At 41.6% G+C, this 15,459-nt stretch overlaps 1 protein-coding gene across 5 annotated transcripts in view; it reads left to right on the top strand.

The window, feature by feature from the left end:
• CRCT1 (cysteine rich C-terminal 1) overlaps window positions 1-15,459 on the top strand; it is a 146,271-nt gene that overhangs the window by 33,685 nt on the left and 97,127 nt on the right. For 2 of the 5 annotated variants that reach the window (XR_013997114.1, XR_013997116.1), the window contains exon 2: window positions 14,659-14,775. The exons of the other annotated variants lie outside the window; for them this stretch is intronic. The gene's annotated coding sequence lies outside the window, so the exon portion shown is untranslated. The remainder of the gene's footprint in view (window positions 1-14,658; window positions 14,776-15,459) is intronic. 5 annotated transcript variants of the gene reach the window in all.

Here is a 15,459-nt window from a genome sequence, read left to right as displayed (position 1 = left end):
CGCTGGCCTGACTGCTACTGGACCCCCGATATCTGGTTGTCCTGGATCCCGAGGACGATGGTCGGTGTCCAGTGCCGGATTGTCTGTGGCTGTCAGGTGACTGCTCATGCTGGGATTGTGGTCTTCCTCTTGAGCTCAATCCTGACTGCCCATGGGATGAGGCGTGGTGGCCCCCGGAGGATGTCTCGGCATGATGTGAGCCTGATTGTCTAGAGGTGTCTGCAGACCGTCCATGACTAGATCCCTGTCTTCTTCTGGCATCAGAGTCTGAGTGTCCCTGGGTGTGCTCAGAGTGGCCGTGCTGGGCTTGCTGCCCTCGATGGGTACCAGAGTGTCCAGAACTCTGTCCTGACTGGTCATGGGTAGACCCACGGTGGTGTGTGGAACTGGATCCAGCCCTGTCATGGGTTGAGCCAGATTGTCTACCTGAATGTCCAGACTGTCCTTCGCTGTCGCTGGCCTTACTGCTACTGGACCCCCGATATCTGGTTGTCCTCGATCCCGAGGACGATGGTCGGTGTCCAGTGCCCGAGTGTCTGTGGCTGTCAGGTGACTGCTCATGCTGGGATTGTGGTCTTCCTCTTGAGCTCGATCCTGACTGCCCATGGGATGAGGCGTGGTGTCCCCCGGAGGATGTCTCAGCATGATGTGAGCCTGATTGTCTAGAGGTGTCTGCAGACCGTCCATGACTAGATCCCTGTCTTCTTCTGGCATCAGAGTCTGAGTGTCCCTGGGTGTGCTCAGAGTGGCCGTGCTGGGCATGCTGCCCTCGATGGGTACCAGAGTGTCCAGAACTCTGTCCTGACTGGTCATGGGTAGACCCACGGTGGTGTGTGGAACTGGATCCAGCCCTGTCATGGGTTGATCCAGATTGTCTACCTGAATGTCCAGACTGTCCTTCGCTGTCGCTGGCCTGACTGCTACTGGACCCCCGATATCTGGTTGTCCTGGATCCCGAGGACGATGGTCGGTGTCCAGTGCCCGAGTGTTTGTGGCTGTCAGGTGACTGCTCATGCTGGGATTGTGGTCTTCCTCTTGAGCTCGATCCTGACTGCCCATGGGATGAGGTGTGGTGTCCCCCGGAGGATGTCTCAGCATGATGTGAGCCTGATTGTCTAGAGGTGTCTGCAGACCGTCCATGACTAGATCCCTGTCTTCTTCTGGCATCAGAGTCTGAGTGTCCCTGGGTGTGCTCAGAGTGGCCGTGCTGGGCTTGCTGCCCTCGATGGGTACCAGAGTGTCCAGAACTCTGTCCTGACTGGTCATGGGTAGACCCACGGTGGTGTGTGGAACTGGATCCAGCCCTGTCATGGGTTGAGCCAGATTGTCTACCTGAATGTCCAGACTGTCCTTCGCTGTCGCTGGCCTGACTGCTACTGGACCCCCGATATCTGGTTGTCCTGGATCCCGAGGACGATGGTCGGTGTCCAGTGCCAGATTGTCTGTGGCTATCAGGTGACTGCTCATGCTGGGATTGTGGTCTTCCTCTTGAGCTCAATCCTGACTGCCCATGGGATGAGGCGTGGTGTCCCCCGGAGGATGTCTCGGCATGATGTGAGCCTGATTGTCTAGAGGTGTCTGCAGACCGTCCATGACTAGATCCCTGTCTTCTTCTGGCATCAGAGTCTGAGTGTCCCTGGGTGTGCTCAGAATGGCCGTGCTGGGCTTGCTGCCCTCGATGGGTACCAGAGTGTCCAGAACTGTGTCCTGACTGGTCATGGGTAGACCCACGGTGGTGTGTGGAACTGGATCCAGCCCTGTCATGGGTTGAGCCAGATTGTCTACCTGAATGTCCAGACTGTCCTTCGCTGTCGCTGGCCTGACTGCTACTGGACCCCCGATATCTGGTTGTCCTGGATCCCGAGGACGATGGTCGGTGTCCAGTGCCCGAGTGTCTGCGGCTGTCAGGTGACTGCTCATGCTGGGATTGTGGTCTTCCTCTTGAGCTCGATCCTGACTGCCCATGGGATGAGGCGTGGTGTCCCCCGGAGGATGTCTCGGCATGATGTGAGCCTGATTGTCTAGAGGTGTCTGCAGACCGTCCATGACTAGTTCCCTGTCTTCTTCTGGCATCAGAGTCTGAGTGTCCCTGGGTGTGCTCAGAGTGGCCGTGCTGGGCTTGCTGCCCTCGATGGGTACCAGAGTGTCCAGAACTGTGTCCTGACTGGTCATGGGTAGACCCACGGTGGTGTGTGGAACTGGATCCAGCCCTGTCATGGGTTGAGCCAGATTGTCTACCTGAATGTCCAGACTGTCCTTCGCTGTCGCTGGCCTGACTGCTACTTGACCCCCGATATCTGGTTGTCCTGGATCCCGAGGACGATGGTCGGTGTCCATTGCCAGATTGTCTGTGGCTATCAGGTGACTGCTCATGCTGGGATTGTGGTCTTCCTCTTGAGCTCGATCCTGACTGCCCATGGGATGAGGCGTGGTGTCCCCCGGAGGATGTCTCAGCATGATGTGAGCCTGATTGTCTAGAGGTGTCTGCAGACCGTCCATGACTAGATCCCTGTCTTCTTCTGGCATCAGAGTCTGAGTGTCCCTGGGTGTGCTCAGAGTGGCCGTGCTGGGCTTGCTGTCCTCGATGGGTACCAGAGTGTCCAGAACTGTGTCCTGACTGGTCATGGGTAGACCCACGGTGGTGTGTGGAACTGGATCCAGCCCTGTCATGGGTTGAGCCAGATTGTCTACCTGAATGTCCAGACTGTCCTTCGCTGTCGCTGGCCTGACTGCTACTGGACCCCCGATATCTGGTTGTCCTGGATCCCGAGGACGATGGTCGGTGTCCAGTGCCAGATTGTCTGTGGCTATCAGGTGACTGCTCATGCTGGGATTGTGGTCTTCCTCTTGAGCTCGATCCTGACTGCCCATGGGATGAGGCGTGGTGTCCCCCGGAGGATGTCTCAGCATGATGTGAGCCTGATTGTGTAGAGGTGTCTGCAGACCGTCCATGACTAGATCCCTGTCTTCTTCTGGCATCAGAGTCTGAGTGTCCCTGGGTGTGCTCAGAGTGGCCGTGCTGGGCTTGCTGTCCTCGATGGGTACCAGAGTGTCCAGAACTGTGTCCTGACTGGTCATGGGTAGACCCACGGTGGTGTGTGGAACTGGATCCAGCCCTGTCATGGGTTGAGCCAGATTGTCTACCTGAATGTCCAGACTGTCCTTCGCTGTCGCTGGCCTGACTGCTACTGGACCCCCGATATCTGGTTGTCCTGGATCCCGAGGACGAGGGTCGGTGTCCAGTGCCAGATTGTCTGTGGCTGTCAGGTGACTGCTCATGCTGGGATTGTGGTCTTCCTCTTGAGCTTGATCCTGACTGTCCATGGGATGAGGCGTGGTGTCCTCCGGAGGATGTCTCAGCATGATGTGAGCCTGATTGTCTAGAGGAGTCTGCAGACCGTCCATGACTAGATCCCTGTCTTCTTCTGGCATCAGAGTCTGAGTGTCCCTGGGTGTGCTCAGAGTGGCCGTGCTGGGCTTGCTGCCCTCGATGGGTACCAGAGTGCCCAGAACTGTGTCCTGACTGGTCATGTGTAGACCTACGTTGGTGTGTGGAACTGGATCCAGCCCTGTCATGGGTTGAGCCAGATTGTCTACCTGAATGTCCAGACTGTCCTTCGCTGTCGTTGTCCTGACGGCTACTGGACCCCCGATGTCTGGTTGTCCTGGATCCCGAGGACGATTGTCGGTGTCCAGTGCCCGAGTGTCTGTGGCTGTCAGGTGACTGCTCATGCTGGGATTGTGGTCTTCCTCTTGAGCTCGATCCTGACTGCCCTTCGGATGAGGCGTGGTGTCCCCCGGAGGATTTCTCGGCATGATGTGAGCCTGATTGTCTTGAGCTGTCTGTAGTCCGTCCACGTGTAGGTCCCTGTCTTTTTTTCACACTTGAGTCTGAATTTTCATGGATAGACTCAGATGGCCCTTTATTGGCTGTCTTCCCTTGATGGGACCCAGAATATCCAGAGCTATCTCCTGATTGGCCCATGGCAGATCTATGTTGGTTTCCTGAACCAGACTCTGATTGTGACTCTGAATCTTCTGTGTGGTCCTCGCTATCACTGTTCTGATTATGGCCGGTCCCTAGGTATCTGACTAGTTTGGCATTAGAGGTGTAATCTTCATATTTATTTTGTGAGTTTTTGTTTTTCTGACCTGTATATCTCTCCATTCTTAAACTTTCCTCTGTTGAATTTAACTCTAAATTTTCAGTATGTTTGTTTTTTCCCAATTGATTGTCCTTTTTCCTGTAAGTATTATCTTCAGGCGCATATGAGTCACTATATCTTGTTTTTTTCAATTTTGCACACAGTGATTCTGTGTTTTCATAATTAATTTCATCATCTTTGCCTCTATTTCCCTTGTTTGGGCTAACACTTGAGTGTTGCCTTCTTCCTTGTACTTCAGTAGAACCTGACCTACTTTTCCTTTTTCCTCTTTTGTCGTGATTTTTCTCCCCATATGTGTCTCTATGTCTGCAAGGAGATGTATCACCTTTTCTATTTCTTCTTTCAGAGCTAGACCCATGCCTTTTCCCCCCTCTTCCTCTTGGGCTTTTGGATCTTGCTTTCCCCCCCTTCCTGTCACTCTTTGAATGCCTGGATTTTCTCTCTCTATCCTCTTCCTCTTCTTTTTCTTTTATATCACGTTCTCCACGTTTCTTTTGGTGTTCCGTCTTTTTCTGCTTTTGTCCTGATGCTTGGAAATTTGGTCTCCTTTTAGAGTGATAGTATGCTTTAGCCAACTTGAATACCATCAGAAAAAATTCTTCAAAGTCTAATTTCTGGTTGTGGTCTATGTCAAGGATATCCATGAATACTTCAGCAGTGTCTGGGTCATCTGGATTCTGTACAGAAGATATACAGAAGGGAGGGTCCATTAGGCAGACTCACGTGGTCAAATAAATAATGCAAAGTCAATTTAGGGAATGTGAATTTTTGCTACTTAAATTGAAAACAAATCAGGTGTTTTTTAACTTAAGATAGTTTAGCTTATTGTGACTCTGGAGAAAATTAGAGGTAATAGAGTAAAAGAAACAAATATTAAATACATGTGGTGACATGAAGAGATTTGTTAGCCAAGTTCCTCTTTTTCCTACTTCAAATATCAAAAGGTTATAAAGCCAATAATTGAACTATCTTTTAAACATACTATCTTAATGTTCATTATGTAGGAAGAATATTGTGAAGGTCTAACTAATTGGTATTTATTTCTTTGTTATTAAATATTCATATTATCATCCTTCATAGAGGGTATGTGTATGGTGGATATAAAGATATAAAGGGAGAAAACAAATTTATATCTGTTTTGAAATGCGATCAATTCAATTTTGTGAGATTATTAATGAATCCTGAGGTGTTATACTCTAATCCTGGCAAATATCTTTACCTTCAGGATTGGGCGAAACTCTATTTCCAGAAGTTCCTTCAGCTCTTCTTTGCTCAGTGTGTCAGTTTCTTTGTCTGTTTTTGAATATTGTTGGAATAGGTCAATGATGGCAATGATGTTTTCCAGAAGAGTAGACATCCTTTGAAAATATAGGTGAACCTAGAAAGAAGAAATAAAAATTTACTTTTCTTGTACTATTTTTTTTTTAGGTCATATCAATTATTATTGTGACTTTTCACATTTTAAACCTACATTATCTCCTAAAGTTCATCTTTTAAAATGGAAGTTAGCTATGAAAACTTAGCTTTACTATGTGTATAGTGAAAATCAACAGAGAGTTTGAATGAATTATGAAACCTGTCTATTTCTTGTTCATGAACCTATTTATAGCAGGATTTAGATAGTCTAATAGACCTCACTGTGCTCTAGATAAGACTACATAAAAACTAAAACGTTTGTGCACAGTGAAGGAAGCCATCAACAAATGATAACTTACTAAATGGGAGAAGATATTCACAAATGATAAGGGGTTAATATTCAAAATATATAAGGAAGTCACACAACTTAACATAAAAATAATAAGCAATACAACTTATAAAGTGAGCAGATGATGTGAATAGACATTTCTCCAAAGAGCATGTACAGACAGCCAACACACCAACAGACATATCATCAGGGAAATGTAAATCAAAACCACAATGAGATATCACCCAACTGTTGTCAGAATGGCTATTATCAAAAAATCAACAAACAACAAGTGTTGGCAAGGATGTGGAAAAAAGAAAAGATTTGTGCACTGTTAGTGTGATAATAAATTAATGCATCTACTATGGAAAACAGTATGAAAATTACTCAAAAAAGTAAAAATAGAGCTCCCATATGACACAGCAATACCACTGTTGGGTATTTATCTGAAGAAAACAAAAACACTACTTCTAAAAGATATATGCACCCTTCTGTTCATTGCATCATTATTTACAATAGCCAAGAAGATATGGAAGCAACCAAGGTGTCTATTGATCAATGAATGGATAAAGAATATATGGTACAGATATATAATGAAATATTTCTCAGCAATAAAAAAAAGAATGAAATCTTGCCATTTTCAACAATAGGAATGGATTTAGAGGGTAATTTTGCCAAGTAATATATGTCAGACAGAGAAAGATAAATACCATATGATTTCACTTATTTGTGCGAGCTAAAAAACCAAAAAACAAATGAATAAACCAAACCAAACAGAAACAGATCCATAGATACAGAGAACAAGCTGATAATTGCCAAAGGGGAGGGAGGTGGGTAGATGGTGAAAAAAGATGGGGATAACAACTAGATTTTGGCTCTAGCAAAGATTTTTTTCTCACCATTTCAATTATTCCCATCATCTCTTACCTAAAACTACAGCCCATCCATCTCTCTGCTCTGACTCTTGTGGTCTTATTATCCCTTTTTCCACTTAGCAGCCCAGAATGATATTTTTAAAACATGCCCTCAATTGTGTTATTGTCCCGGTCAATGACTTCTCATATACTTAAAATGATGTACAAACTCTGCTATGCTCCTTCTTATATGGTCTACCCCAGTCTGTCTTTCTGACATCACCATATACTCCCTGTTCATCTAGTTAAATATACTCTAGGCACACCAGCTTCTTTATTTCTTCAAAATAGTTTACTTCTGCTTTAAAATCTTGCCCCTTGCCTTGACTGGTTCTTTTTGTCTTTAAGATCTCAGCTCAAAAGATGATTTGCTAGAGAGGTATTTCCTGGCCAATCTTTTTCTGCATCTAAAGTTCTCTCCTCTTATTATTCTACCTCATCACTCACTTATTTTCTTCATTATTTTTATTACTCTGTGAAATTTTACTTATTCATCATTTACTGAAAGTCTTCCCCTACTAAAATGTAGCCTTTTAAGAGTAGGGAGATTATCTTGTTCACTGTTGCATAATCAGTTAAAAGCAGCACTTGGCAAATATAAGGTAGTTAATATATATTTGTTGAATGAATGAATAAATGGAAACTACAACAATATGAAGAGAATACTGAGTAGCCTCATAGAAAAAATTTATGCCCTTATTTTTCTTCTGTATTGAAATAAACTTTTAGTAACAGCTCCACCAAAGGTAAAGAACCCCGTACACTAAGCATATCAAACTCTCAGCCTGCAGGCCGCATGCCTGGTTTATTTGGCCCATGTTAGCCCTTGAGTTTGACATGTGTATCCCCCACCCAGAACTTTTGCCTTAGAGTACAAGAACATCCAGAATTCTACCTTGCCACCAAGTAGGCAAAGCTAGGTGCATTCCCCCTTACTTACTTCACCAGAAGAGCAAGTAGAATGTAGCCAGAAGGAGCTTGCTGGGTGCTGAAGTCTGTGATAATAACCTTTTTATAGATGGCCTGTCCAAGGAGGAGCCATCCTCTGTGGGTTGGTCTGATTCATTTCTAACCAAACCCAGATCCACCCATATCTCCACCTGTATTTCTCTACTGACATGTGTTTACTTCTTAACTTCCTCACGTACTCATCTGTACTTGCTTAAGTTCCAAAATTATATGAACCCCATATATTGGAGAATTTATGGAAGGTTTCCTTTAGCTATCATAGATGCTTTGTGTGCAGGGTTCACACTTACTTTTTAAAAATTGACTTGGTAGGTGCTTGGTAAATATCTATTGATAAATGCACTATCTTATTCTTGGCCTTAAAGGGATAGAATATGCATTTATGGAAAACTTTAATTTATGGTAGGAAGACATCACAAGCACCTACCTGCATTAAAAAAAATCCTCATCCAAGGACATGCTTAGAGAAAGAGAGAGAGAGAGAGAGAGACATCGATTGGTTGCCTTCCATACACTCCCCAACTGGGAATTGAACCTGCATCCCAGGTATATTCCCTGACTGGGAACCAAACCGGCAACCTTCCAATACACAGGACCATGGTCAACCAACTGAGCAACTCCGATCAGGCTGCATGTCACTTTTTATTAATGAATTCCATTGCTGGATACTGGGAGAACTTACCATGGGATGAATGTTCATCTAGAAATTATGATGAAGGGAGAGAAAAGAGGCAAATTTAATTTTGTCTTTTCAAAAGAGAGCAAGACAATGAGCTTTTGGATTATAAGCGGTAAGCACTAGGATTTAGCATGAGTTTATTAGGCAAGAATCATTAGTCTATTTTACAAGCTTATCACATTGGTGTATTAGAGACATGTTCCACATCTTCTTCCTTTGGGTTAAAGCATGCTTTTATTTTTCATTTATTCTCAAAAATATACAGGAGACTCCTATTTTGACCTTACTCTTGGTTTCCAGACTGTGTCAGACCTTACATCTCTATTTGAATGTGTCTTGTTACCTCTGTCCATAGTGTTTAAATCTGAACTTATTATCATGCCCTATAACAAAATGTACTTCTTACAGATGTCCACATTTTGGTTAATTACATCCCCATCCACTGATTTTCTCAAGCTACACAAAGTAATTTTTTACTACTCCCCATTCTTTTCCTCCATAAACATGCCACACCATGTAAACTGTACCTAGCCTTATATTCTTTGTATGTGGGCCTATTCCCTATATCCAGTGCTGCAATTTTAATTCTGGACCTCACCATCTTTTAACTGAGTATTTGTAAACAGTGTCACAACCAGCCCCTCTACGAATAGGCTGCCTGAATCACCTAATATTATCCTGTCCTTCCCTCCATGGCTTCTCCTTGCCTATAGAATTCCAAACTCCTTTACTGTCGTACAAGCTCCTTCACAATAGGTACAAATCTGTATCTTTCTAGCTGCTTATCTTATCACCTCTATTTTATGTGACAGTCACTCTAGACTGATTAAAATTCCTTGGATGGCCTGACCACTTTGGCTCAGCGGGATAGAGCGTCGGTCTGCGGACTCAAGGGTCCCAGGTTCCATTCCTGTCAAGGGCATGTACCTTGGTTGTGGGCACAAACCCAGTAGGGAGTGTGCAGGAGACAGCTGATCAATGTTTCTCATCAATGTTTCTGACTCTCTCTATCCCACTTCCTTCCTCTCTGTAAAAAATCAATAAAATATATTTAAAAAATTCCTTGGATGAACCTTTTGTGGTCCACCACTGTTCACAATCTCTGATTGCTGTCCTTACTAACTGGACAGTCCCTCGACCTTACCTTCTCTTCATCTTTGAAGACGCTTGATAATCATCATCTTCTTCATAAAGCCTTACCTGATATCTACAAATAGATTGCTATTCCCTCATATATACTATTATGTATTTATCTCTCTTGTAGCACTGGTAATGTTTTATTTTAATTATTTGCTTATGTGCCTGCACCCCACCTCCCAAATTGTGTTTCTTCTTACTCTGTATTGCCTGGGTCGCAATCATCTTTAGTGTGCTAGGACCCTATAACAATTCTTAGGACATGATCAGATAAGAAATGCAAGTTTGTAGATTATCTTATTTAGAGCCAATGAGATAGAAAGATGTTTTGGATTTTAAAAACTGTGTTTAATATTCTCATTTCTAACTTTATTTGACCATGACTTCTTTCTTTTGTGGAACATTAACATTCACAGAACACAGATCTTCATTTTCTCTTCCTCTTGGTTTTAATTGTCTTTGTGTGCATGTAGCTATTGTGTTTTTGTCTCTCTCTCACCATGCTGTAATAATAATAACAGTATGATGCTTCATGCCTATTATGTGCCAATAATGTACTAAGATTTTGCACATATTGCTTCTAATGTTCAGAACAATATCATGAGGTCATCATTATCATCCCTATTTTTGAGATGAGGAAACTGATAGGAATATGATGCCCAAGGTTACCCAGGGAGTAAGTTACAAAACTAGGATCAATTCCAGGTCTTCTGATTCCAACTCCCACACTATTTCCACGACATCACGTTGTACTGGGTGTGGACTACTCTTTTTTATTTTTGCTATCTTTCTTTATATGTTTACTGTTTAAAACATTGGTTCTCTCAAAGTGCCCCAAGTCCTGGGCATTCTTATCTGTGGGGATTATTGCAGAAGCAGCAGAAAGAAAAGACCAGGGAGAGTGAGTGAGCTGAGAAAAGTGGAGTCCAGAGAGTGGCAAGGATGGAGTAAACTGGGATCTAACCTTTTGATGGCCTGAAGATCCAAATCTTGCATATTTATGTTATTATGGAGGGCAGTCTCTAAGAGTCTGTTTCAGGACTGTTTTGTTGACCATGTTATGATCATTATATTTTATCAATAACTTGGATGAAAATGTCAACAGATGGCAAAATTTCTTAGGATAGACTGAGGATTTGAGAAGATTTCAGCTTGTCTCACCAAATAGCTCAAATTTCATAAAATGAATTTTATAGAAATGAAAGTAAAATTCTGACTTTGCTAAATTCAACATCATAATGACTGGGAAGAACTCATGAGTAAAAAAGGGTATGGTGACAGCGACAGTGTGACTTAGTAGCCGAAAAGGTAATGCTGATTTGGGTTGCATTAAAAGATGTACTAGCAGAACAACATAAGTGGCAGTGTTGTTCTCTTGGCATTTGTCAGCTTGTTTCTCTGACTGTTTGTTCAGGTCTGATGACCGCTTTTCAATAGGGATGTGGACAGTTGTTACATATTCTGAATAAAGTAAGGAGGATGATTAGGTAGATGAAGGAACCAAGTGAAAAGCAGGTAGATAGGAGATGGATATCTGTCTTCATTATATGAGTGGCGGTTATATGGAAGAGAGATTATACTTGAGTTGTATCAAAAACTCAGATAAATGGATAGAACCCATTGGAGGCATGTTTTGGCTTTGTACAAGGAAGAACTTTTTAATATCAGAATTCTCCAAACATGAAAATCATTATCTTTGGAGCTAGTTCGTTCTCTGTCACTGCCCAGAGAATCTTGAACTGGATGAGATGTTGGCAATTAACTAGTCTAGTCTCCTCATATTGTAGTTGAAGACAAGTAGATCTAGTGTTGTATGACTGATAAATCTAAGGATTGGGACCCGGGCCTCCAACCCAGGATTTTCTTTCCAAATCCTCTATGCGTCACACCAGGTTATATCAGTTACTTGGAGATGAGATGGGGATATTTTGGAGGGGAGTTAAGTAGAGGAATATTGGGTGGAAGTCTGATAAGTCCCTGTTTCAACCTGAGAGCTGTAATTCTAAGATCCAAGTAAATCTATGTTTTAATTGAATTTATTGAGGTGACATTGGTTAGTGAAATTATATAGGTTTCAGGTGTACAGTTCTATAATACATCATCTGTATATTGTGTGTTCACCAACCCTCAAGTAAATATCTCGGTTCAGCTCAGCTCTTTGACCAGTGCAGGTTAGTAACTGTAGGGAAACAGGACTATCAATTCTACTTCATAGTATGAACAGGACAGCCTTTGGGTTTCAATGCCCTACTTCTTGCCAACAGAGCTGATCCCTCTGGAATTTTAGCTTTTTACATTCAGCATCCCAAAGTATTTTTTCTTTAAGCCTTTAAAATTAGTGTTCATTGATTAGTGAACTTGGAGATAGATTCTTCTTTATCCTCAGAGAGAATCTATTCTTCATTTCATTGCTATGAGACAATGAAATGGTTTCAGATGTGTTTTGGTGTTTGCATTTACATATTGTGTCTGTCAGGATTGGCTTAGGAATGAAGAAAACTCCACAAAGTCAGTAGTTATTGACAAATCACCAATTATAGGATTTCAATTTCAGTCATTCAATTGTTCATCCCTCATATTTTCTTCAATTGTTGGAAAGGTGTGATGTTGCCATAATGCCTCTGGGCTGCTGATGTGGGTCAGGTTGTCCTAGTTTAAGGGATCAGCCCTTTGAGATGTGTGACTGAGGCTGTAGGAGTGAAGGGGAGTTGGACTTTGTGGTTAAAAGATTTCCTAAAAGAGTTGTCGTCATCTCCTGGGAGGTGCTCTTTTGTGGTTGAAGTTTTTCCAGATTGAATATTCTCATGGATTCCTTGGCATAGTTATAGCTGATGTTCCTGTTTAATTATATAATTGTGGAGTAGTATCTGACAAGGACATGTTTACTGGGAGCTTGTATTTGGACAAAAGTGAAGGAAAGTAATGTTGATCCCAATAAAAATTTTCAAGTTGCCTATAGTGACCTCAGATTCTGTTTTCTTCAGCCTCTTCTCTCCCCCCCGCCCAGTCTCTCTCTCTCTCTCTCTCTCTCTCTCTCTCTCTCTCTCTCTCTCTCTCTCTTTTCTCTCTCTCCCTGTGTGTAACATGTCATCTCAGCATCTGCAGAAGCAGAAGTGACATACACAGACATACACACACACAATGAGAATTTGTGTGAGACAGACAGAACAGAGAAAATTACAATGAAAGCTAAATCTTTGGAATAGTGAAGACATTCTCAAGGAAGTACTTATATCAATAAGCTATTTTTTTATAATTTTGGTGGTTTGTTGAATTCCTTTGATACAATTGCAGAGATGGCCAGAAGCATTGTAGGTTGTGAAGGGAGTTACATTTATGCAGTAACTGTGTTATAGGAAAGTTTTTTTCTAATGATTAGGAACAAAAGCAATAACAGAAAAAAAATAATCGATGGAATAATGGAAGTTAAGGAAAAAGTCTTCATGATTTACTTTTGAATGGTTATCAACAGAGAGATTTTGAGATTTTTAGAGTGGCCATATTAGCAAGACTAATATCAGTAGTAAAAGAAGGACCATTCTATGTCCCATAGGAACAGTGAGTTTGGTGACAAGTGGTACAGCATTAAGAAACTGAAAAAAGAAAGAAAGAAAGAAAGAATTCAAGAACAAGCTAGGCAGGGACATTATAGTCATTCTGAACAGATTTTACCAATGTCATTGTTCAGCCAGCATCTAGAATAGGCCAGTGACTACAGGAGAATGTGGAAGATCAGGAGGGTTTGGAACTTGGAATAAATTCCCGCTCCTCTTTCTTACCTGCTCCCTTGTGTTTAGGGACATTATAGACATATAGTTTAGGATGTATTCTGGAGGCACATTTTCTGCAGGTATCTTAGGGAAGCTCTGATTAAGAGATAGGCCAGGGTATTAAGAGATGAATGAATCAGTTATTCATTAAACAAACATTTGTTTTCAGCTAACTTCTCACCAGTCACCATGCTTGTCAGAGGACTATCAATGAAGAAGACATGCGTCCTGTACTCAAAGAGTTAATAATCTAATGAAGAAAGCAGACATGTAAACAATGTGATGTGTGTTATCATAAAGGCATTTGTAAATTATTATGCGAGAACAGATGAGGAAGCAACTCGTTCTCTTCTATTTTTAACATTTTCCCTCAGCTCTATTGAAGAATAATTGACAAATAATTATATACACTTAAAGTGTACAATGTTCTGATTTGATACACATTGTGGAGTGATTACCAACATTGAGATAATTAATTACCTCATATACTTAACACTTTTTTTGTGTGGTGGGAATGCTTAAAATATACTGGCAGGAACTTTTTTTTTTAAGGAACTTTTAAGTATACAATATAATACTATTGACTATAGTCACCATGATTAATATTAAATCCTCAGAACTTATTTTGCTTATAACTGAAAACTTACAGTCTTTGACCTAAATTTTTATAGTCCTCTACTCCCCAGCTCCTGCAAGCCACATTTCTATTCTTTGTTGCTATGAAATTGACTTTTTTTTTTTAAGATCCCACATATAAGTGATACCATACAGTATTTGTCTTTTTCTGTCTGACTTAATTCATTTGGAATTCCAGGCTTATCTATGTTGTCACAAAAGGCAGGATTTTTTTTTAAGGCTGAATAACTTGCCAGGTTATAAATATATCCTACAATATCTACATCCATTCATCTATTGTAGGGCATTTTGGTTGATCTATATCTTACCTATTGTGAATAATATTTTAATGAACATAGGAATGAAGATATCTCTTTGAGATAATTAATTTCATTTTCTTGGATATATATACCTAGGTGCGGGGTTGCTGGATTGAATAGCCATACAATTTTTAATTATTTGAGGAAGCTTTAATATGGTTTCCCAAAAATGTTTATTTAGATCCTTTGCCTATTTTTAAAGTTGGGTTATTTGCTTTTATGTTATTGACTTGTATAAGTTCTTTATGTAATTTTGATATTAATCCCTAATCAGATATATGGCTTGTAAATATTTTCTCTTATTCTAAAGGTTGCTTTTTTCAATATATTGATTATTTCCTTTGCTGCATAGAACTGTTTAGTTTGATGTAGTTCCACTCCTTTATTTTAATTCATTCTTTTAGACAGATCATAAGGAGGTGGTATTTGAACTGAGGTCTAAAGAATGCATTTATTGGATTGTGTGGGAAAGAAGAGGAGATGGATTTGAAAGGCCTTTTGGAAAGGATTTGAAAGCCATGGTAAGTGAATATTATCTTATTTACATTGGTTAACAGCTGAAGAGTTTTTAAGTAGAAAAGTGACAGGATCAGATTATTTTTATTTAAAATAACTTTGCTAAGAATATGGATGGTGAATTGAGTTTTGATACATTCAAGGATGCTCGCATTTTGAAAAAAGAAGAGAGATAAAGTTTCAAACAGAAGTGTTGCTTTTGGAGAAGGAAGCAGACATTTCGAAAGTAAAGCTCACAGATACATTGAAGTGGGGGCTGAGGGCGGGTGAAGAACAAGAGGCAATAGTTTAGAGCAGTCATGCCAAACTTGCGGCCTGTAGGCCGCATGCCTCGTTTATTTGGCCCGTGTTAGCCTTTGAGTTTGACATGCTTGGTTTAGAGTCTTGACAGGCAGCTTTGAGAGGGGGACGCTCAATAAAGTAGGATGTGACAGGTGGATAGAAGAAAACTATTGGGGAAAAAAGAAAATGATGGTGAAGCTAGGAAAGGAGTTTAGATGGGCAGGTGATGGGGAGTTGGAATCAACAATATCAGGACCCTAGGGTCATCTTTTAGGCCAGAATTTTAACTTGGGAAGTAGGAAAAACTGAAAAACCAAGAATAGATCCTAACATGAGACACCGAGGCACAAGGAACCAGGTAGAGACCTTGCTATCCCAACTGAGAGGCGTCAAAGCTAGATTAGCAG

Source organism: Myotis nattereri, assembly GCF_964212035.1.
Source record: "Myotis nattereri genome assembly, chromosome: 18".
Lineage (NCBI taxonomy): Eukaryota > Metazoa > Chordata > Mammalia > Chiroptera > Vespertilionidae > Myotis > Myotis nattereri.
The sequence above is the reverse complement of the archived record's forward strand: the minus strand, read 5'-3'. Positions and strand labels throughout refer to the sequence as shown.